The sequence below is a fragment of the Rhyacophila brunnea genome, unplaced genomic scaffold, assembly GCF_057557595.1.
Source record: "Rhyacophila brunnea isolate RB1 unplaced genomic scaffold, BYU_Rbru_1.0 scaffold_24, whole genome shotgun sequence".
Taxonomy (NCBI): Eukaryota; Metazoa; Arthropoda; class Insecta; order Trichoptera; family Rhyacophilidae; genus Rhyacophila; species Rhyacophila brunnea.
The window spans coordinates 21,576,038-21,601,419 of record NW_028232904.1 but is presented as its reverse complement, the minus strand read 5'-3'; the positions used below and the strand labels follow the sequence as shown (position 1 = coordinate 21,601,419).

The window sequence follows — 25,382 nt, the reverse complement described above, 5'->3', positions numbered from 1 at the left end:
ACTTAAAGATGTGCATAATCAATTAATTTATTGTCTATACATGGGTACTTTTATTTACAACAAATATTAAAAATAATGTTAGATGTTAAAATGAAAATAACATTATATTTCAGCGTTTTATCGACTTAATATTATAATAAAGCTTAAACATGTATATTATTATGCATAAATGCGTATTTTAAGATAGTATAAAATTACAAACAAAATATTAAGTAAGTTATCTGCTAAGTATAAATGTTTCAGTAGTTTGATTGATAAACTACTTAAGTACTGGGTGCCGGACGAAATCCCGAAGGCCGAAATCCTGAATGCTGAAATCCCGAATGGCCGAAATCCCGAATACCGAAATCCCGAAGGCCGAAATCCCGAATGCTGAAATCCCGAATGGCCGAAATCCCGAAAAATAAAAAAAATACAAACATCAATAATTGCGCAATTTTTGCAAGAGACACAAAACCCCATTTTTTGTGGAAATATAAAAAAAATGTAAAATGCAAACACCAATAATTGCGCAATCGCGAATTGCGCAATTTTTGCAAGGGGCACAAAATCCATTCGTTCTACAAAATGATCTCTCCTGAAAAAAAATGCGCAATCGGAAAAACCAATTTTCCGCAAAATGGGATTTGTCTCTCTTACAAAAATTGCGCTCGCGATTGCGCAATTATTGATGTTTGTATTTTACATTTTTTATATTTCCACAAAAAATGGGTTTTTGTCTCTCTTGCAAAAATTGCGCAATTATTGATGTTTGTATTTTTTTATTTTTCGGGATTTCGGCCATTCGGGATTTCAGCATTCAAGATTTCGGCCTTCGGGATTTCGTCCGGCACCCAGTACTTAAGTAGTTTATCAATCAAACTACTGAAACATTTATACTTAGCAGATAACTTACTTAATATATTGTTTGTAATTTTATACTATCTTAAAATACGCATTTATGCATAATAATATACATGTTTAAGCTTTATTATAATATTAAGTCGATAAAACGCTGAAATATAATGTTATTTTCATTCTAACATCTAACATTATTTTTAATATTTGTTGTAAATATAAGTACCCATGTATAGACAATAAATTAATTGATTATGCACATCTTTAAGTTTTAACGAGGGAAGAATTATTTTCTTTTAATAAACATCATAAGGCATAATAATTATTCTCAATCTATATTAAAAATGTGTCAAGCGCGAAATGTATAAGGTACAACTACTGAGAAGATAGAAGCATATTAAACTGACTTGCTTATTTACTCCAACAAATCGTAACGTACGTCTATTCCTTTGCGCATTTAATTCAACTGTGCGGCGTCCAATCCTCCCGGAGGCCAATTGGGTCGGTGTCGAATTGGGTCGGCGTCCAATTGGGCCGGCGTCCGATTGTACCGGCGGCCAATTACCGGAGGCCAATCGGCGGAGGCCAGTTCGCGGTGCCAAATCGTCCCATTCCCGTTTACAGCGTGTGTCTACCACTGGCGTCTGACTATTAGGCCCGTTTCAGACGGTACACCGATGTCGCGCTCGTATATAATAAGGAGACCTTTGTATTCGAATAAAGATGCCTTTGTATTATGCTTATTAACGCCCCAGAGATAATGAGTCAACGCGTGTCCGGTACACGTTTCCGTCGGCCGCTACATTCTCAAGCCGCCGATACACTTGTTTTTATTACCGCAGCCAGTTGTATGTTCCAATTTATAACGCGAAATTATGCGTCGACTCATTAGCTCTGGGGCGTTCATAAACATAATACAAAGGCCCGTTTATTCGAATACAAAAGCCTCCTATATTATATCGAGCGCGACACTAGTGTCCCGTCTGAAACGGGCCTTAGAACCAATGACGTTATTAATAGAACCCACAGTCGCTACGCGTCATTTTGTATCAGGTAATTAATTTAACAATCAAATTAGCATCGGCAATTGGAGAAAATGTTTAAATTGTCGCCTGCAGTAAAAATCGATTCGGTTTACTAGGAAACGGAATTTGTGCAAGAAAAAATGAATTTACAATCCGTCAAAGCGTGTCAAAACCAATATTTCCTTCCATTGTCTCGACACCACCAAAGTACGAGTATCAATAATTTAAATCGACTACGTGCTTCGTATGCCAGTCGTGATGCTCTCGGAATTACTTAAATATGTTTGCCACGGCTTAGAATGACGCCTGTTACATATGTGCATATTATTTTCTTGTTGATTCGATAATATTGTCTTTAGTATGCCGTCAGTTTGTGGTGCACTTTTTTTTACCATACAATGTATAAATGAGCACCTGAGGAAATTTATGTTCAAGTTTATTTATTGTTATAATTGCTGTCACCCTGTGTGGTAGGGATCAGTGGCGAATGGTGGAGGTAGGGTGTTAAGATCTTCCATAAATGGTGCTCACTAAGCTTTGTCAGTCATACGTATTTGTTTTCACTAAAATAAGACTACGCTAATTTATAGATGGTGTTGGTTAGCTTTTAAAATTCAATTAAACCCTGCAAAAAGCAAGCCATCATAGATAATAGTCAGTAAATACTTGTCTATCTATAAAATATCTAAAATTATGCAATTAAATCATACATAACATATATTTATGTTATTCTTACTTTCTATCTTGTTTGTTGTTAGGCTTAACTATATTATAATTTATATATGGAAACTTTGCTGATTGCAATAACTTTTCACTATTCTATTTTTAAACATATTTTTGTAATTTTAATTTTGTAACTGTATGTTTCCTTAATAAATAAAAAAAACTTTAACTTTAAACTGAATATTTTATAGATAGAATAGTATTTTATATCCAGTATAGTTTTGTGAGGCAGGGCTTAATGAATTAAAAAAATTAACCAACAATATGTGTAATATGTATTCTTAATTCAACGAAAACAAATGCCCACGTATGAATGAAAAGTGTGCATAATTTTGTCTTATCGCCCAAAATATACCAAAACTATTATGGTTTGGTTAAGGCAGGGTTTAATTGATTTAAAAAAACTAACCAATACCATCTGTAAATTGTAGTCTCAGTTCAATAAAAACAAATACGTATGACTAACAAAGTGTAATATGCACTATTTATGGCAACCTCCACCCTTCGCTACTGGTAGGGATAGAAAAGTAGCGATGAAATGTAATGTACGAGAGGGATGATTGGTAAAATTTCGCGTTGTGATTGAGTATCTATAGGTAAACCACAAAATCCGGTCGCCAATATTAACGACATTTCGCAGTTCACTGGTATGTTCTCTCTTTCCTTTATTATGGTATGTATGAACGCTAAACCAGGAGATTTTATGGAGAGTTGAGACTTAATAGACGCAGCCAGGTAGAGGTTCCCCGAGATTTTACGTGTTTCAAGGGTTCCGCTAACTAAAAAAGGTTGGGAATCACATATCATAAACTATCTGAGGTGTTCAAATTCTGTGAAGCAAATATATGAATATTTCTAGTATGGGTATGTTTGTTAGACTTCTCAAAATGCTGTATTTTCTAATTTTGTTTCTGTTTCTTTAATTCTGTTTTCGAGTGGTGGTTCTAGGAAGCTGGTGGAGAATATTCAGGACATGTGGGTCTATTCTATACTTATCGAACACTAAATTGATAAATAGTATCAAACTTAGGGTAGGTTTGTATCAAAATATTAGCACTTATTGTAACAATTACACGAAGCCGGTTTTTATTGTTGCAATAAGTGCGATATTTTAACAGCAGCAAGATAGGTGCTGTTAAAATATAGCACTTATTGCAACAATAAAAACCGGCTTCGTGTAATTGTTACAATAAGTGCTAATATTTTGATACAAACCTACCCTAAGTGTGATAATATTTTTTCACTTTATCACTTTAGCGGTCGACAAGCATAGAATAGACCCACTGGTCTCTGCCACCAGCCCTTTTTGACCCATGTCCTTACATGCCTGCGGGGACAAGACGATCAGAAGGAGGAATTATTATTAGAATTATTCTAGATAATAATATATTCATGAAAGTTCGCAATATACTCAATATTTGCTATAATACCTTTGTTTATTATTAGAAATAATGACCACTTAAGCTATAATTTAATTAATACTTATTGATAAAAAAAAATGTATTCGGTAATAATCCAGCAACTCCAGTTTACTCCGGGTAACCTCTAGCACAGGGATAGCGAACCTATGGCACGCGAGATGATTTTGCATGGCACGCAAACGGAAACGACGAAATTCAGGGAATGGGACGACTGGCCTCCGGACAATTGGACGCCGCACTGTCGTAGACACGTGTAGACGAGGTATTTTAATCATTTTCTATCTACTACCTAGTAGTTTGAATTCATTTTACTCTTAACATAATGTATTCTTCATCGCAGATTGAGAATTACCATGCCTAAGGCTTTATATAAAATAAAAAACTATTTTTTGTTGAAACTTAAACATATGCACGATTAAATCATTGTTTATGTCTGCATATTTACATTCTCACCAACTATTAAATCATAATATAATCATTGAAATATAAATAATAATACTGAATATTTTTTTTAAAGTACCTATAAGTACCTAACGTCTATTTATATTCAAATTCCGTGGCGTCCAGTTGTCCGGTGCTAAATCGTCCTAGACCCAAAATTCATGCATAAATGACAGATCGCATTGTATATAAAATAACAGGCAGCCGATACTATTGAAGAATAAGCATTATAATTAATTTAAATTGCATAAATGGGTCCTTATATTTTATGGGTCACACATAATAATATTAACGCACTGACCTCATCAGGCGCCGGGGTAAGCCGCGTCGCGAACGTCTGATTTTAATCGATTTACAATCGTCTTATAATGCTGTAGCGAGAGGATGCCTCATCTGATCCGAGAAATTTTGGCGTAAATTTGTTCGTAAAGGACCAAACTATGTAGGTATTCCAGTAATAATACTCAGGAAGTCAATAGCTTATAATTTTTAACATTTTAAATAGAATTATTATAACTATTTTTTCATTTTTTTTCCTGCTCGATCTACTCGAAAAAGTGCTCGGCACGTCAGACAGTCAAAAAATAATATTTGGGAAATTTTGGCACGCGTACGTAAAAAGGTTTCGCCATCCCTGCTCTAGCATATTCACCTCAGGACGGTGATGAGGCACCCGAAGAACAAATACATGCTTGATGGCCCAGAATATTCTTCCGAAACACATTCTTATCAATCGTATTATCGTGCTTGTGTCTTGCCCACATAACGTTGTGTATTCAGTCGCATATCATGAATGATTTGATATATAAGTTAAATATGTACATAGTTTAAAACAATGTGACGCGTCATCGCGGAGGTAGGTATTTATCAGTGGTGATGATGGTTGGTGCCATTCACGGCGGGCGACATTATTCCATTGTTTTGACAGAGCTGTAAAAGTGTTTACTTTGTATTGTTATCCTTGCAAACAGTCGCGCGTATAATGTGTTTCGCGAGAGGGGTAAGTGGACACTGGGCGTGGAAACTTTCGTACTGGTTATCACTCTGATTTACACGTGAAGAGGTTTATAATTAAAAACTGTATATTTCGTTCGTGCCATATTCATTGACGGACGTTGGCGATGAGTTCGACCTTTTCTCCATGTCCGTCGCTGCTCTGAATGGAGTACTGAGCTTGAAGCAATCTCTGAGGTTCTTCAGCCAGGATGTTCTTTTTCTACCAGGACCTTACAGGACTTTCCAGATGCCACGATTTGACTCGCGGGCTATGCAGGTATTGCAATACCGAAAGAATATATTTGTATTTCGTTAAAAAATTTGTCAAAACACAATATTATAGAAACAAACAACTTAGCAATACATATAACTCCTAAAATCTATTTAAAACACTATTTTATAGCAATATGAAGTACCTACCTACATTTATTATGTTAACCTTTATAAATACGTATGTATAAATCATAATATATGCTATTTTTTTTACAAAAGTCCTGGTACAGAAAACCCCTCAGAAATCCAACGTTTGTTGGATGTACTATCAACGTCGGATCAATAGTTATAGAATAATTGGAAATATTTACCACGAATGTTCTATTTTTCGAAATATGTTAATAATTATTATAATTATTCATCGCGACAATTTATCCTATAAGAATATTTGAGGGGTTTTATGTTAATGTTATCTAATTTTTGTTGGGTTCAGTATATTTGCGTTTTGGTAGCATAAAACTTGTATAAGTACTAAATTTAATTTACATTTCTACAATATAGTAGTAAGTAATGAAAAAATAACATCAAATTCATTTTTGATAAACATATACGTGTTTGCTTTTTTTATACCGAAAATACCGGTATTACAATCCCTACAGGTGACTTCATTGAACCGCCCACAAGCACTCCCGGCGTATCCTACGCGGTAGTCTCGCGTAAAGCGCGGCGAGACACGCGCCATCTAGGCAAGCTCTTGCGGGCGATCGTAAATTGAATTATAAGATGTAGAAGTTTAAGTTTATATCTCTCGGGATGCCGCATGGTGTGGTGCAAAGTGTGCCAATGTTCTGGTTTTTATTTATATAGTCTTTTTCATCTGCAACTTTACCCTTACATTCGTAACTTTGCCTCTCCAGCTGATACGGATCATGCGTCTATACACCTACAATTCGAAATCTTCAAGTTTTCTGAGCGTTGTTTCAGTAAGTGTCCACACCTCCACTCAATATAGTAGGACTAAAAAGACATAGCATCTACTAACCATCCCAGAGTCCCATGTTTAGTTTGTGGCTACACAGTATTTTCTTCAGCCGTGTAAAAACACCCCTAACTTTCTCAACTCTACTGTCCGACCACAAGATCTCGTCGATATCAGGAAGTCGCTGTAGTCGCATATAGATGACTTCTCAGTGACGTATCTGTCATGGCGGCAACGCGTGTTTAAATCTTGCATCGGCTTTCTTTTTAGATGCGACTCCTTTTCTTCGCAATATACCAAAAGCTTGCTAATAATAATTCTAACATCACTCTGATCGTTTTAGACATATCTTTATTATACAAGCATCGAATTACGTAAATTGATAGATCCGTACACCACGGAAGCGTAAAATGAAATGATACATTAAATTTGTAGGTGTTCCTCATCTGAAAACGGAAGCGTGATTGACTGCACAGGATGGGCGTGAGTTCACAGTTTTAACACGTGGACAAAAAATTCTTGTTCGACAATATATTACAAGTAATCGAAATGTTCAAGCTGTACTTTTTTTCCCGGAGCCTCCTCCAATTCGGCCCTTTGGTACGGCAAATGCAGCCTGCTGGTGGTATAACGATAACCCAATACTCATAATATATATTTACAAAATACTGTTTGAATGCAGTGTGGGGACACGTAGTATACTAAGAGCTCAAAAGCTTAGAAACACCAGTGATACTCGGTCAGGTTGAAGGTCACATGCTTTCTCTCCAACAAACGCCATGTTTCCATACTATTAGACTGCATGCGTGGCCAAACCGCGGCCCGTGGAGTAGTGAGAAAATAAAAATAATATCAAATACTGCCGCTAGATATGCTAATTTCACAAATTGAGATTCGATATTGGCTCAAGATTTTAAAAAGCACCGTGTGCTTTTTACTGCATTTGCAACGCCATTCTCCGTATACGTGAATTTATTACCGGGAAATTTACAAATGGTAAAATACAAATCAGGTTGGTTTGGAAAAGTTTTACAAAACATATTTGGACAAGGAGAAATATCCTGCATTTTACAAACATGCTCTAATGATGACTTTGGTATTTGGAAACACTTACACGTGTGAACAGCTTTTTAGTCGGATGAACCATAGGTAGAACACGAATCACTGATGTGCATTGGGAAAAATGTTTGCGTGTAAGAACAACCTCACTCGATATCGATATTGATTCACTTAGTTCTGCCACACAAAATCAAACTTCTCACAAAAATTTATTATTTTTATATAATTTCTTTACTTTTTATTATTAAAAAAATGTCTAATCTAATAAATATGTTTGTTTCTCATTTTTGTTTTATTTTATTAATATAATATATACTTATTTCTTTTTTGTTTTGTATAATAAAAAAAATCGGTTGTGCGGCCCGGTAAGAAATCTTATTTTTAGAATCTGGCCCGGCTGTTGAAAAGGTTGGCCACCCATGTATTAGAGCGTACCTACAGCGCAGTAAAACAAACGGCATGCACCATTCAAAAATTTGCCGAGAGTGTTCACAGAAGAATTATTTTCCAATACCTTGGTTATGAATGATGTGCACTAGGACTAGAATGTGCAGAATTTCTAGTTTTAACATCGGGGGGGGGGTTACTGCCAAAATTTGGTAAGTCTCGAAATCATGTTATGGAGTAATTGAAATTTGAAGTTCGACATACCCTCTAAAATCAGGCACGATGCTAATTTCTTTGTGCTTTTTGTGCATGTTCTATATATCGGATGACTTTGAATTTTTGTACTAGCATACATATTTATTTATAGACACATAATCCGTTGTTAACTCTTAATACCTAAATTATCGACTTACCAACTTTTGGCAGCAAACCCACGATTATTTAGTTATTTCTACTTTACTTACCTATCTATTTTCTTCCGTCTTACATATTTTTAAGTGTTTTATTTAGACGTGAATTTGATCTCAGTACTATACGGCAATCCGTTTCCGACGCAGCAGCTCACGGTGAACAATGATACGGCGAACTGCACACGTACATTTTTTTATGTTATGAGTCTTGGAGGTTGTGATTGATTTTTTTATCAATGTTTGGAGCAGTCGCCATCTTGGATTCAAGACATCACACAGACCACCTGCCATGATTTCAGACTGCCATTCAATTTCACCTTTCAAAATCCCACGGACATAGAACATATTAATAAATAGGCTATACCTCAATACACTACATTTTGAAGCAGGGTTTTGAATGTGTGAGTGTCTTACGAAAATGAAACACACATTATAGACGTGCAGTAGTGTGTGTTGCAACCTTCAAATACACTAATATTGATTGAGCGTCAGTGCATAAACCGAGAGCATTTGTCAGAAAGAATGAATAACAATGCTTAGAATGATGGATTCTTGACACGTGTTTTAAGTTTATTCCATATTCTTCCACACTCGATATCGTTTGCCTGTTACTCCACACTCTTAAGGTATTTCATTTCCCATTAATTATGTGTTCCCTACCCACGGACTTAATTATTGCATATGCCCCATGGGCCATGACTAGCCATCCAATTCCGAGCCAAATTTTTGATCCCGGGATTGTCATTTTTTCGATAGTTAATATAATTTTTTATGTATACAAAAAACGTTGATAAAATCCGTCAAAAATTAATAAATAAAATAATTTATACTATTTAAAACATTTATTGTTAATATTGTGAATTTTCAATCTTGGAATTACATAGGTGTAATGGAGTAAATAATATTGTAATATAAATAATAATGTGAGAGTAAAACAGTTATATTTATTTATGAAACAAATACAAATACAAGTTCAATTAAAATTAAAATAACATATTGTGTTGACAATAAATACAAGCTAGCATGAAGTGTTAATTTTTTTAGTTTTTTCTGATGTTGTTACGATTGAGTAAGGCAGCAAAAAATGGTTATTTATTATCCGGTGATTCCCCCTGTGATCAGTCGGTCTCTAGAATAGCATTTTCTGGTAGAAACGTCTAACTAAATGTTTCTTGATTTATTTATTCTATTTCTCAAATTCATATTATCACGAAAGTGCGAAACATTGTTTTTTTCCAATCTTTCTTATTTTTATTAATGTATGTGAAAAAATAAAATGAATTTGTAACACATGGGTAATAAATCAAATTTCATTCAAACTCAGTTTATTTCTAATGTAGTTATATGTTATTAAAAGTATTTTTTCTGTTATATTTTCGTTTTTATTTTATTTTCCATAACAATTGATAAAAAAAATCAATCCCGAAAGTTTCGGCATTATGTTTACCACTCCCGGGATTCATAGTTATCGAAAATAGTTCGGGATCCCGGGATTGGAATCCCTAGCCATGACTATATACTAGGCTTATGTAATTTTTTTATTTTCAATGTTTCTATAGTAAATTAACTGCTTTGAGACGCCTTTGGGAGTGTAAATACGAGTGTCTTCATCGTATCATTCGTAGCATACTTTTGCTTATCTGTTCAGAAGTTTATTTTAGTGGGCAATAAAATAATCTGAATGTGCGAAAAACTTCTGTTTTTCATTGAAAGATAACAGGTTAAATCATTGTTTGCTTTATGAGAAATGTTATAACTTATAATAGCTACCAACTACCGCCGTTTACTTATATAAGGTAACGTAGCAAACAAGTCGTCAAATAATATTTTTACCTTTACACAGGTGTTTTTGGGCTCTGATTAAAATATTCGGAATAGATTTTTTTTTTAATATGACATAACACTTTAACAATTCGGTTGTTATTTCCCGAATTTAAACCTTTGATTAAATTATTTTTATTTATTACGTACGCAATAATGTAATAATGTAGCATTTTTTTAAAATTCAAATTACACAAAACCCCAGAAACCAGTAACAAAAATCCTAGAAAACAACTTGAACTGAGTGTGATTCTAACCTACGTCTTTTTACTTGAATAAGCAAGCTACCACCCTCTTTAGTGTCTTTATGCGAATTATTTCTAATAACTACGTTATCTGTTGTATTTCAAATTAGTAATGTCATTACACTGATTTAATTTAAAAAAAATGTCAAATGTGTTGGTTTATATGGTTTTTTTTATTACGTGTTTTCAATAATCATTTAAGTCAGATATGGGAATGAGTATGCTATTATGGTGAAGAGTTGGGGAATAATGGATCCTACGAGGTCATCCCGAAAACTACTGTCAAAGCCAAACCGACACGAGCGCCACGCAACGGTCGCAATCATCACGCCCTTCTTTGTTCTTGGACCTAGCAGTTCGGTTTACCTTCAAATCACCAGATATTTCCCAGCGTCCCTAAATTCGTCTAATGCTAACGAATAGAAGTAAATATGAATCATTTGAAAGATACATATTATATTATTTTGCGTCGAAATAAAAGATATCGTCGTATGTTTTTCCCACGTTTTTATTAGCTCATATTCTTGTTTGTCCAGTACTAATTTTCTCTTGTGTGTCCAGTACATTTTTTTTCTTGTTTGTCCAAGATTTGTATTGGACGATTAAAGATTTTTAACTAACTTCCCGACTAGCTAGACATTTGAAACTTTTAGAATATATCAGAACACGACGACAATGCATTCTTTTAATATTTTTAGCCATTTTTAAGCAGAATTTAATTCATTTTTAGTTAATTCTGTTTTGTATGGAAAGTTATTATTCTTGGTTGCTAAGGGGGTCCTAGCAATTAAATTATTAATATATACGTGCGTCACTATGGAAATCAATATCGACCGTGTTTAGGAAAAAGGACGTAACCCTCGCTGAACAAATTTTACAGGAGAGGCAAAAAACGTTTTTTGAGAATTTTTAGTTTAATTTAATTTAAAGAGGTAATTACAGAAAAATCATTAAAATTTAGGATAAATGCTTTTTTCCATAAATTAAAAATTAGTTAATCTCAATTAAAACCTGAATTTGGATAATAATTCGGCATTTGCGGCTTTCTTCCTTTTTATAGAACGTGTATTTAGTTGTATACATTGTTAATATCTAATAAAGCACTTTTCGAAAACTCGAGGGTTACGCCCTTTTTCCTAAACACAGTCGATATGAAATGTCGAAATGACATTTCAGTATTCTATATTTATTCCGTATTTCTATCAAGTACAAAAAAAAGTATTTATTAATACATAGAATTGTCAAGTTTATATAATATGATTCAACAAAAAATTTAAAAACGTCTTATATAAAAAGTTCTTTTTATCTTGTAATTATTTAATACTCACTTTATAGTAGGTACCTAAGTGATATTGTTTAATAAACAACAATTTTGTTTTTTTTTTTTTTATAACTTTCAATTAAATAGCTGACAATTTATTAATTTAAATACGACATCGATATTTCCTCCTTCGCCAAAATCCCTATATATATGTTTTATTTTATATCGTGAAGTTAATGTATTGTCATTCTCCACCCGAAACGGCTCCAGCCCGCGCCTCGATCATTCAGTCGTTAGATCTGGTAACGTAATTACTTTTACCGGAACCGGACGCCGGACTATTGCGAAACTAGTTATCGGCTCGTTCATTGACTAACTACGTACCTGCCGCTACAAACTATAACTTCTACTCGATGGTTACTGGGAGTTTGCTAGGGATGTCAAATAATAATCGATACTCTTTTACCAATTCTTCGATATTCGATACTTTTATTTTGATTCGATACTTTTATATAGTGCACTGCTCTGCTATGTAAAAAGACAATGTCTTTTATTTTAGTGAATTAAGTTTTAAACTACCTCTTATATTATGTAAAATTATTGGATTGTTTTGATATAATATCTAAACATACACTGTCTATGTCTGTAGAGATTATGTCGAAACAATCCAATAATTTTAAATAATATGAGAGAAAGGGTAGTTTAAAACTTGGGTTCTCAATTGAAGGGTTGAAAGTCTATAGGTTCTAAGTGCCAAAAATGTGAAACTGAGATATATCAAAAAAAGAATAAAATTATACATATATGAAAACTTATATTTTTATTTTTTAGTTTACACAATACTAAAGATACAATAAACTAAGGAAGAATAAAATATTTAAATATGGACAATATTGAAACGTTCTATGTAAAGAGGTGTGTAAGAAGCACATATACCCCGGATATATTTCAATGTATTTCGTGACAAAAATGATAGAGTTAAGAACTTAGATCCTTCAGAATATCATTAGGCTTGACATAATCTATGTAAAATAAGTACTACATTTGTGTTTTATTTTAATTAGTACAGTGTCTTTTTTATCAGGAATTGACCGTTGACACCATTCAATAAATATATAACCTTAATTTTGTAACTTGTTATAGATTTTTTTGGCACTTAGACCCTATAGTATTTCAACCCAATTCACTAAAATAATTTTAAAAAATGCCGTTTTTTACTTAGCAAAGCAATGTAGTGTATCAGGACTATCAGATCCGACGACCTAAGATATCGGTGTTAACTAAAAGTGTCTGCAGCCATTACATCTTTTAAACGTAAACCATCGTCCCTACTAATATTGTTAGAGTTCCTGTAAATTTTCAGTTCGGAATATGGGATACTTCTTGTGTTCTGTAAAGGTGGCCAGTGACGTCCCGTGGGGGTAGGCAGATTGAGCGTCGCTTGGGGGCGGCGTTACTCAAAGGGCGGCAAATCGAGAAGAATCATTAGGTATATATAAAAAGCTACCTAAACTTAGTAATAACGGAAATATCTTTCCATTAAAAAAATCAGCTCACTGATTGGAAACAAAATATATCTATTAATTAGATAAGTACTAAGTATACAATTTTCAACAGGACTTTATTTTTTTGCCGGGTTCGCGATGTCTAGTTTACTTCCGTTGTCCTTGGTCATCACGTTCTTCACAGTCACTCGCGAGTTATGGAAGTTGTCAGGTGTATTTTTAAATGTACTTATCTGAAACCGTAGACCCGCAATTCATTTTTCAATTTCAATTTATTTTTCAATTCAATTTATTTATTTTTACATATTGTGGACATTACAAATTATAAGTTTAAGACGTTCACAACATGACATAAAAAAGAGATAGATCATATGTTATTAAACAAATATGTACATACAAAATATTAATTATATAGGTACATGGAAATACACCGGATAAGTTAAGCAGACCCTATTTTAAAAATTTATAAAATAACGTCCACCTATACTCATCCTCACGTAGGTGGAATATATCAACACCCGAAGCAATTTCGTTGAACATAGTTATCGCCCTCCCAATTGGCATTACCAGTGGCAGGTTGGTTCTGCACCTTGGGAGAATAAACAACTGATGTTCTCTATTTCTAAGATAGTTATCAGGGACACACAGGTCAACACTGCCCAGAATGGCAGAGTTCTCATTTATACCTCGTATAAGTCGAAAAAAATACATAGCTAAATAAAGATTTCTTCTAAATTGCAAACTGCAGTATGTAAGCATGCCTAATATTGTCTATTGAAGCAGAGATGGCATTTAAGTTAGATTTAGCAGTATAGGTACCTATATCTTGTTAGTAATGTATCCATACAATACAATTCTTAGATATTGGAGTCATGAAAGGATGATAAAAAGTACTGTATAAAAAAATGTGGAGGCGATTTGGCACTGCGTAGGGGCGGCATTTTGTCTAGGGACGCCACTGAAGGTGGCTATCGACATTTGGCTGGCACGTTCCTTTAACGTCCATGTTCCGACTCCATTAATCAACACGGATATTATAATGAAGCTCTGATTTTCCAAAATCGTGTGCCCACAGCCCTATGCCTCGTTTACAGAGAATACGTTTCACGGATGCATACAAAAAGTTGTCGCTGTTAAATTATTTCGACACGTGAAAATACCGATTATATTTCTTTCGATAGATACCGACACTTTTTCTCTTAGACATCCCTAGAAACTGACTGCTAGCTGTTATAAGACGAGAAAGGAGACGGCCGTACGTCGGTGGGGGTTTTGGTTGTGGCCGATACCAGGCAGGGTTGGCCCTTGTACGATTATATATTTATCGTACACACATTAATTTTGAATGTTTGTTAGGGCCTATTGTATTGCACGATTCATAAGTAGTCAATTACAAATACGTGATGTATTGTTGAAAAAGTGTCAAGTTTGAAGCAGATTAAATATAGACATACTTACATCTTTTAGAAAACCCAAAACATTATCCCGGTTTTTCGAAAGCGTTAATTGATCAATAAAATGCATAGCGCGGTCTAATTGATTCTGTTTGGCTAAAATTGCGATAATATTAAGAACGACAATACCATGTATTTGTCGTTCTTCATTGAATGGTAAGCTCAAACCTCAGAGTAATAATATGAAGAAAGTCGGTATTATTCGGCAAAATGAAGCCACGTTTCTTGCGTATAACGCACAGTAGAACTTCAATTTTATTATTATTAACTTAACTATGAAACATTATACTATCATGCTGCTTGTCAGTACACAACACAACATGTTTAACCATATTTTCTACTAAATTTAATAATTACCACTAACTTTATATTTAACATAAAACAATAAATTTCAGCAACACGTGTTTGCAGTTTTTAAATGACTAGTCATTAAAATCAATATTTACCAGCGACGTGTACATAAAATATTTAATTCAGCCATAGTAATTGTATCTTACTCTAACGCATATTGCGGAGATATAAGCGTGCGGAATGCTTTCTCACTCGCACTTATGATATGCTTTTGTGCAGGCCTTGGTTAAAAGTAATCTTTTTTCATTCATATAGTCTACCAATCATTTAATTTTTCCGGGCTTGATTTTCGAATGGTTTGAATATTTATTGATCTAAAAAAATAGCTCATTAAGTTCAGTAAAACCCAACAATATTGGAAACCTCCTTCTATAGGAACAGAGGCTAAATGTATGAAATTTAAGCCAAAAAAGGACCACTTGTCCAGATTGAAATTAACTGCAAGTGACACTTTCCATTGCAGGTTCATATGCAGAGAACTTTACACTACTGCATTGAAATTTATTTGCTAATTTTTATGGCCTATAAAAAGACAATTCGTCACGATGAGTTGATAAGCAGCCAATAATAACTACACTTCGGCATTATTATATACTTAATTGAAAAATCGTGTAAATTTTGTGTGAAACCGCTTATAACTGCACTCGAATACCTAAGTAATCGCAATGAACATACAAATGGTCGCCATATTGCGTGTGTAAGAAAATCGGAATGGCAACAGCGATGTTCATATTTGTGGAGTTTACCAACCTAACTATGCTCCACGCGTTATTAAATAATTTCAATTGTTATGTAACAGAAATAACGTATAATGTACCTTCTATTTATAGTCCAAATTCTTTGGTAAAAACAATATAGGTACCTACCTAGGTACTTTTGTATTAGGTACCATAAATAATTTGAAAACACCTCAGAAAAATCCGTGAAAACATTGGATTCCGGCCTATGTGATTTACTAATTGATTCACCTGCATTCTACCTGATTACGACGAAATTGGCCAGTACGTATATATTATTTATACTTCTCAAACATTTTATAAATTAATTTAATATTGACAATAGGCTTTTGTGGTTAGTATAATAATAATACGATATTTAAAGAATGTTATCACATCTTGTGAATCATTCGTTGAATTATAAAAATAGTTTATTAATATATTGCCATATTTTCTCTTATCATAAATTAACGTATATTATAAACTTTTCAATGGATTCTGCAAGAAAGTCACAACTCAAAAAAGTTACTTCTAACGGGAAAAGGTTACTTATTATAAAATAAATTGGACTTTTCGCTACACACCGGGACTAGGTATTAACTTTGTCGATCTGACGACCTCCTTAGGCCGTGTAAGAATTGAGTCACCTAACGAAGAGTTCATTATGACCAGGATATTTAATCTTTTTTCCTATTGTCGGTACCCCGGGCATATGACAATCATTGGTCACTCGCACAGAACAGATAATAAATATAATACCGATAGGCTATATTCAATACGCCGCATGTTGATGCAGGGTTTTTGAATGTGTGAGTGTCCTACGAAAATGAAGCACGCATTATGCACGGGCAATAGTGTCTGTAATACATCAATATTAAATGAGCGTAAATGCATAAACCGAGAGCAGTTTTCAGTATTCGACGTACAACGTATTCTTGATACGTGTGTAAGTTTAACCCGGATTCTTCCTTACTCGAGTCAGTTATCTGCTATCGCCTTACCCGTTAGGTATTTCAGTTCCCATTATTTCTGAGTTCACTGGTCACTCGATATAACTCATTTTTCTAGTTCATTGTTCATGAGATGCACATGACCTATCCAACGCAGCATCTAATCTTAATGACGGACAAGCTTATCATTTTACTTTCTCCTAACATTGTCGCCGTCCCCGATTGCCATGTCGTTTATTTAAAACAGTTAATGTCCAGGTTTCTGTGGCGTACGTGAGCACAGGCGTCACAATACGTTTATTATAAAGTGTGATTTTAAATTGGTGACTTTGTATACGGGATATAAAATGTTTTAATAGACCTATGTAGCATTTGTTCGGTTATAGATAGATTGTGACAAATTATATATGGAAAACCACATCCGCTATAGATAGACCGTGTCTCTTTCCCTCTCTCTTGGGCATGGACATAGCATATCATAGCACAGTAGCACAGTGGCGGAGGGTGGATGCAGACTGGAGATTTGACATAAACAGTAGGTACACACTTAAGTCATATTTATTTGTTTTCATTGAACTAAGTATACAAATTTTATATGCTGTTGTTTATTTTTTTCAATTCGATTAAGACGGTACTTCAGTGAAACGAAAAATAATTTTCAATTATAGGCGCGACGAAATTTTGGACTCGCTGGCAATCGGAGAGCGAACGTCGAGCTGTGAACACGTCAATTTGTTTCGTGATGGCGACGGGGGTATTAATTCTTAAATCGTGTAAAGGTGACTTAAAAACGTTACCCATTTTCTTGAAAAAGAAAACATGTCAATGAATATATTATTATTGTTACTAATAGAACAATAAACAGAACATTAAATGGACGCATGTTGGATTTATATGACAAATTATATTTCGTTCGGCACGCGTCATTTGCACAATCCGCGCATCGCCTAGCCACGATCTTTTTAGACCATGCCTCAACTGAGGTATAGCCTTAAACAATGCCTAAAGCAAAGCATAATAGAAAAAAAATATTCTTCTATCTATCTGGTTTGATTTTGGTTGGCAGGGTTTAATCGAATTTTAAAAACTAACCTAAGTTAGATCTGCAAGTTGTATTCTTAGATCAATGAATACAAATAGGTATGACTTTCAAAGTTTAGTGTGCATTATTATGTCGGATTTCCACAGCATACCTTCGCCACCGTAATTATAGCAGTACCAACCAAAGTTTAATAGTATAATTTTCATTAACTATTTTTTTTATTTGACGAATAATTCACAAGATTTAAGATTTAACATTCTAATAATTATTGAACATACATTATTTTGAAAACACTGAGATAATATTTTTTTTTTTCTTTTCTTTTATTTTGTTAACTGCCAATTCATGGTCGAACTGCATTGTATTGTTGTTTAATTTAATAAAACGCATTTTTTTGTAGTACTTATTCCATTTTTAATCAATAAATTAGGACCGGTTTCGAACGCTTCAGAGGGACATTTTCAACTGAATAAATAATGAATTTCAGTGATGTCATTGATTAAAAGTGGGATAAGTAGGTAAAAAAAATTGCGTTTTGTTAAATTAAACAACAATTTAATAAATTATAAAAAATTAAACATTAGTTAAAATTTCTCGTAATTGAGTATGACTCCTTTAACATTGTGGTCAATGTGCGTGGGCGCGATACCCGAGAGATGCAGGTTCGATTCAAAACGATTTTTTCTATTGGTTATAACATATTTTCTCAGAAGTGTTTTCAAAAGTATGTACGTTATATAATCTTAAATTTCAATATCGATTAATAATGATAAAACTATATATTTTTTAATTAATATATTGTGTATGTGGTATTAGCGCGTGTAGCTATCGAATTAGATAGATCATTATCTTCAGCTGATATCAAATTGACAGTGTCTTATAAAAACAATAGCGTATTTTCAACTAAGTAAGGTACGATAATTCATTTTCCGTACACGATAAAATACAATCGTCGTACAGCTTTTGCAGTCGAACGGCCGCTGACCGAAACACGATTCGCCGAGCCAAGAACTGAAAACACTTAACTCTTTTTTAGTACGAATCTGCCCGTCGCTCTTGACTTACGTGTTTTATCGTACCTACCATAAACAACTCGCACCAAATCGTGTTATCATAGTGAAAAGTATTCGCTCTTGATTCGCGTTGATGTAGGTGCATAACTCCGCGAACGAGTTAAGTTTTAACTTAAAAGTATTACAAACGAAATTAATCGGTGTTGCAACGGGAGAAAAGGGTAATAATTACTAATTACACAAGTGAAATTTACCTGATATATAAATAAAACTTAACCGTCTAAAATTGTTAAGTATTTAATACTTTAAAAACTCAAAAGTGTTTCGTTTGTTTATTATGTTTATTTCAAGTGTCTGTGTTTGTTTTTTTTTTTTTATTGATTTATACAAAATCTTTCAATTTAATTAAAATACTATGTCATTCCACGTTTGTATATTGTATTTTTTTTAAATGTTATTATTACACAATGCATAGTTTATATTACGTTATTTTCAAAAAATATCGAGTAGAAATAATTTGATAGTGTATTTTTATCACAAATATTGGAATATTGATTTTTTTTTTAATAATTAATGAAAATGCAAAATTTAATTTAAGGGTCTTCAAGTAGGCACCTAATTTACTGTATGTGTAAATATTATTAAGATAGCATCTCTCATTTTTTCGATGCCTCTACCTACATTATACAACAAGGAGGTTCCCCGATGACAGTGTAATGGGGGAAATATTATTACAAAAAGTGGTGAAACGTAATTTGAAATAATTATTACATTTTATAATATCTTTCAATATATAAATAATATAAATATTTTGTCAAAGTGACTGCGAATAATAAAAGGGTTGTCAATTAAATAATTATAAGTATTGGGTTGTTCCTTCCGGTACTAATATCTTCTCCTGATTAGTATGTTTTTGAGGTGTTCTAAACGTTTATAATATAGTATCTTCAATAATGAATGCTAACTTCAATCATTACACGATGAATTAAATAAATAAAAAATGGTTTCACTCATTATAATTATTTATTAATTAAAAAAAACATTGCTCAAGAAACCTTAAATTTACGTTCACGTAATAATATATGCCCTGCGATCTTCCTATGCCTTCGAGCCTATGGCGCATTGTATTACATCGACAACACTTTGGTTTGCTATCTTACACATTTGTTTATTACGTTATACCCAACATGCATATCTCTATGTCGCGTTTTGTTACTTTACGTGTTATTGAATTTACGGTTCATATTTCACATTCATACGCCCAGTACTGGAATAACACATTGGTTAAGCCACATAAAATATTAATGAGATATAAATTTGAAAGCCAGTCCCATAAATAGAGCAAGACTTTTAAACCACCTTTGGTTTACGACTTAATCACGGCTGGTCCACAAAACACAATAAATAATGTGTGTTCTGAAATATTACGAATATTGAATGCGCGTTTCGTTTACGGGACAAACCTTAGTGCATATTATGATGCTGGCGTAACTATTGGAAAAAGATATATTATTCAACATAATATGTTTAAGTTTATTCCATATTTCTCCACAGTCGAGAACTAAACCTTTTTAAATTAACCCATAACTCATTAACTCATTTCCCATTATTTTTGTGTTCCCCGGGTTAAACACTTTACTCTCAGAAGTGATTTTCTTAGGTAGACGTTGTTTGTGATCGAGATTTCTCGATTAATATCTCGAGAATTCAAGATTTTTTTTTACCATATTCATATCATTCCGGACGGAAGAATTAAAAATTATTTTGATGAAAATTCACAGGAAAATTCTCGAGAAATCAGTCCTCAATCGCAAAGTCTCCAGAATCAAATACATATTCTTGAATTCGAGATTTTTCCGTTCGAAGGTACTTTTACATAATTTCCGTATTGCTCGGGCTGAGTTTCATTTACATTTTACACGAATTGATTTTGAGTTATTTGGTCGAGGTTTAGTATTACAGGTAAATAATAAGTAACATGATCAATCAGTGTACATGCATTGAAAACCTACCTGCAGATGTCAATACTAAATACGCTGGTAATGCAAAAAATCTTTTTTTTTACAAATCAACAGTTAACTAAAAAAATCTATATCATTTTTAAATGGTGACAGGATCTAATAAAGATATACCGGGTGATATGATCGAATGTACATAATTAGAGAGATACACTTTCTTTGATGATTCGTCTACCTGAGACGAAAAATAATGGTGGTAATCCCAAAGTTGGTCGTGAATCCAGCCCCTCACCTTCAAAGTTGAATTGCAAAGGCATCGTGCGAGTCAGTGTTGCCAACTGTCGTTGACAAAAACATCCCAGACGGGGTACGAAAACAAGCTATTTGGCTGGAAAAAAATGCTAGATTTTGTGAATATAAAATTGCAAGTAAATTTACATATTCTACCAAGAACGAAGTCAATACCTTTGCTTTAGCGTATCGAAAAAAGTGCAAAAATCGAAAAAAAATGTCGATAGGTACGTGTAAAAACCACACATTTTAACAGAAGTATATTTCAAAATTGACAACAAAATACTTATATTGTGTCAACGGCGTTCAAGTTTCGTTTTATGTTTGAAGATGAGAGCTTCTTTCTTGTAGGTCAGACATAAATAATTAAAGAACATACCTTTTAGTTGAATAATTGTTAATTATTATTTTATATAAGTACGTGGTGATTCGAAATAATATACAAAAACGTTAATTAATAATGCATGAAATTGTTTCATCGTGTTTTATTTCTCACTAAAATTGGTACCGACCTACCTGCATTAGGTATCCGATGTCCAATAATTAGATGCGCATGAAAATAAAACAAATATCTAGCGTTTTTCAACACATTTAAAACGCTAGTAAAAACGCCACAATATCTAAAAATGCTAGATCTGGCAAGATGCGAGCGGTTTAGTTTATATGAGAGACGCAGTTTAACTTTAAATAATATTATTAAATAAAGCTGGCTATTGGCTTCAAGAAATGTATGATACCAAACAGTTTATTGGTTTCATTGTATTTTATATATACATGCCATAAGACGCAAAAGTCTGAGGTAAGAACACAGTGCACTAATATCTAAGATTTAAATGTAAATTTAATTGTCATTTCGAAAAATACTGTCTTGCTTTTTATTATTGGGTATTATTAATACAAAGATTATTCATTTTTATTTTATTTATGTTATTCACTAATTATAATTTTAATAGTAGTTATAACTCGATGTCATTTTTATGTGTCTGCATCGCTTAGTTGCCATATTATTATAAACAGATACGTATGTACATTATTTCATTGTATACCAGTATTGTGATGTTTAAATCGAAATTTAATTCAAATATCTTGTAATTCTAATAATATAATAAGTATATTATAATGTGTAGATTCTCCAAAAACTAGTTTTTCCCCCTCCCGCACGACAACACTATTCAGATTTTATACATTTTTTTAATGGCCTGAGTCTCGTGATTTTATCTTCTTATGCACCGAAACTTTCATAACATTTATGAATTCTATTTTTCGATTTTTACCAAGGTTTGCGTAAATAAAAAAAAATCAATTTAAAAAGGTTAAAATTCTTAGCGGCGTAAATTGTTATTAAGTGTGAATTCCATGACAATTATTATAATATTTATTTTTGTATTAATAGACTATAATAATGTTGGTTTCTATTATAAGTCCACTCCGTTGATGATGTTTTTCGGTAAATTACATATTATCCTTTAGCGTTTTCCTCATTGTGGGTTCCTGATTTTTTTAAAGATTTATAATTCTTGTATTCATCATTATCATCAGCCGGGGTCGATCCACTACTAGATGAAGGCCTCCTCTAGCTCCTTACACTCATCTCAGTCCCTAGTTATTCACTGTTACGTACATCCACCGAAATTTATGAGTTCTTCTATCCAGCGGATTTTCGGGCATCTTTATAGTCGTTTAGTGCCATTTCTTCTGCTTGGTGACCTATATCACATCGCGTACCCTTGTCTGATTTCTTATTCATTGAATTATTTTTTCGTTTTTCCGCGTTATGCCCAAAATGCACCATTCCTTGCCACGTTGCGCTACTCGTATTGTAAATATAATAAGTAAACGCACAGTATTTTAAATGTTTATATTTAGAAACATTACTTCTAGTTTTCCAGAGGTTTAAACCATTTTCATGAATCGACAACGCCGAACCGAAAGTGATTGATACTTGTTACTTTCATTTTTTTTCTTCTAAATGTACAAACCATCCTTCGACTGAGCCAAAGGCATGCTACAAGTTGTCGCGTTTTAAATTATGCTACTTAATCTCCGAAATTCGATTGGTAGAGATATGGACAAAATACGGCACCTCAAAAATATTCAGTCAGCCTTCTTGAGTCTTACCGGTTGCCGTGAAGAAAATGCAGGACGGGTTGAGACTATTGTGAAGCATCTGGCCGAACCAGGCCCAACGTCGTTTATTCACTCTAGCGTGACTAGATGAGACTCCATGTTCTGCTTTCTTTTCTCCTTCGTTATTTTCAAATTCATATCCACCGCATACCCAGTATCCGAACATTATGAATTCCCTATAAGTAGATGGTATTATGGACGATGTGCAGGTATACAATATCGAATATAAGCTACGTTAATGAAGAAACGGTTATCGAATCGAGACACAGACTTTAGATTTACAGAGTTATTATGCGGTAAAAATACAGTAAAAGAAAATCGGACTGTTTAGGTGCAAAAGGGAGGTACTGCCAGCTGGTGTCGATATGTGACGAGGCACTGTTTTCATGTTGCCACACAACTGTACAGAACATGTCCGTTCGATTCTATTCTATTCTACCATCAGTATTTTAAAACTACCCTAGCTCAAGTCCGATACGCCACCATCTACATAAGCATCCCCATTGTAGCGTTTTGACTGGAGGAAAATCGGTTAAATGTCATTGCAAAACATACAGTTTTTTTCTATTTATAGGGTCAACGGAAAACTATTTGTAAATTTAATTATTCGTTTTTATTGAGTGCGTGTCAGTTTCAAGAAATTATTAATAATGTAGGTAAGTACTTATATCTACCTGCCTAAGTACATTGAATGCGTAAATCGCAAAAAGTTGAAATTAAATATTTCATGAAATCCGCCGATGTTGCATTGTTATTTCAAGAAGTGGCACACCATTTTTTTGATCTTGTATTTTTTGCGCGGTCAGCATTATGATATTATTAACTTGTCGTAGATGAAATACATGCTTACTATTGCGAAATCGTTAAAACTAAAATGTATGGAGTTGCAATATAAATATTAGAGAATGTTAAAAACGTTTTATTGCCTTTGACGCTCTGAATTTATTATCTTTGGATATAAAACTTTCCCTGTATTTACTTGAGAGATTGTGTTGCTCGCGGTCGTTATTAATTCTTCTGCTTCTCTCGTCTCCGCGTCAATGTTACAGCTAAACTCATCTGGTTAATGTCTTGGCCACGTCATTGGTCTTTAACATGGCTTCCTCGGTTCACCTGGACACAGTATGTCACACAGCACACACAGAAAACGGCTCTTTGAATTATTCTGCCCCGCTATATAGAAAGACAGTGTCTTGGTGAGTGAAATGAGAACCCAAATTTTAAACTAGGTACCTTTTCTCTTATATTATGTAAAAGTATTGGATTGTTTTGATATAATCTCTAAATACACATCATCATAATCATCATCAGGGGCGCGACAACCCGGTGTGGGTCCTGGCCTCCTGCAACAGCTCCCTCCACCTGTCCCTATCCAGTGTAGCTGCTTTCCAATTTGGTACCCCTAGAACACGGCAGTCATTGGCAGCTCCATCCAACCCCCTATCCAGTGTGGCCGCTTTCGAATTTGGTACCTCTAGAACACGGCAGTCATTGGCAGCTCCATCCAACCAGCGTATCTTTGGCATGCCTCTTCTACTACGCCCTATTGGATTGCCGGACATCACTCTCTTTGCCGGTCCATTGTCATTCATACGGTGCACATGACCTAGCCATCGAAGTCTCCCAATCTTAATTGATTGGACTGCGCTGCAATCTTCGTATAGCCCGTAGAGCTCAGCATTATATCTTCTCCTCCAATTGGGACCGTCCCTGATCGGTCCATATATACGGCGGAAAATTTTCAGGGCTTATTCATTTCGCAGAGTTAATGTCCAGGCTTCCGATGCGTAGGTGAGCACTGGCTTTACAAGTGTCTTGTAAAGAGTGCTTTTAGTTCGGCGAGATAGTATGCGGAACTCTAAATACACAGTGTCTGTTAAAAAACACTTGTATTTTTACTTATCAGGGCGGAATTGACATGCTTCACATCACCAATTGAAGGGTCCCGTGATACTCTCGATTAAGACCGAGGGTGGTACGGGGCGGGTTTTGGTGGAGGGCTTATAACTTCAATGTTATTTGAATTAATTAATGATATAAATATTTTTTTTTCTTGGCGCTTTTTAGCAATTCCCACTGTTTCCGGTTCCTTGCCAAACTCATCCACAGTATCACGGCCCCCTCCTCCACACAGTCAATCTAAATATTTGTGATTTC

General features: G+C 33.9%; 1 protein-coding gene across 38 annotated transcripts in view; it reads left to right on the top strand.

The window, feature by feature from the left end:
• Window positions 1-25,382, top strand: part of mtd (TLD domain-containing protein mustard) — a 380,034-nt gene that overhangs the window by 123,159 nt on the left and 231,493 nt on the right. For 28 of the 38 annotated variants that reach the window (XM_085951069.1, XM_085951067.1, XM_085951042.1 and 25 more), the window contains exon 1: window positions 18,871-19,070. The exons of 9 other annotated variants lie outside the window; for them this stretch is intronic. The gene's annotated coding sequence lies outside the window, so the exon portion shown is untranslated. Of the gene's footprint in view, window positions 1-18,870; window positions 19,138-25,382 lie in introns of those variants that run through there. One more of the 38 variants, XM_085951037.1, reaches the window with a different exon arrangement.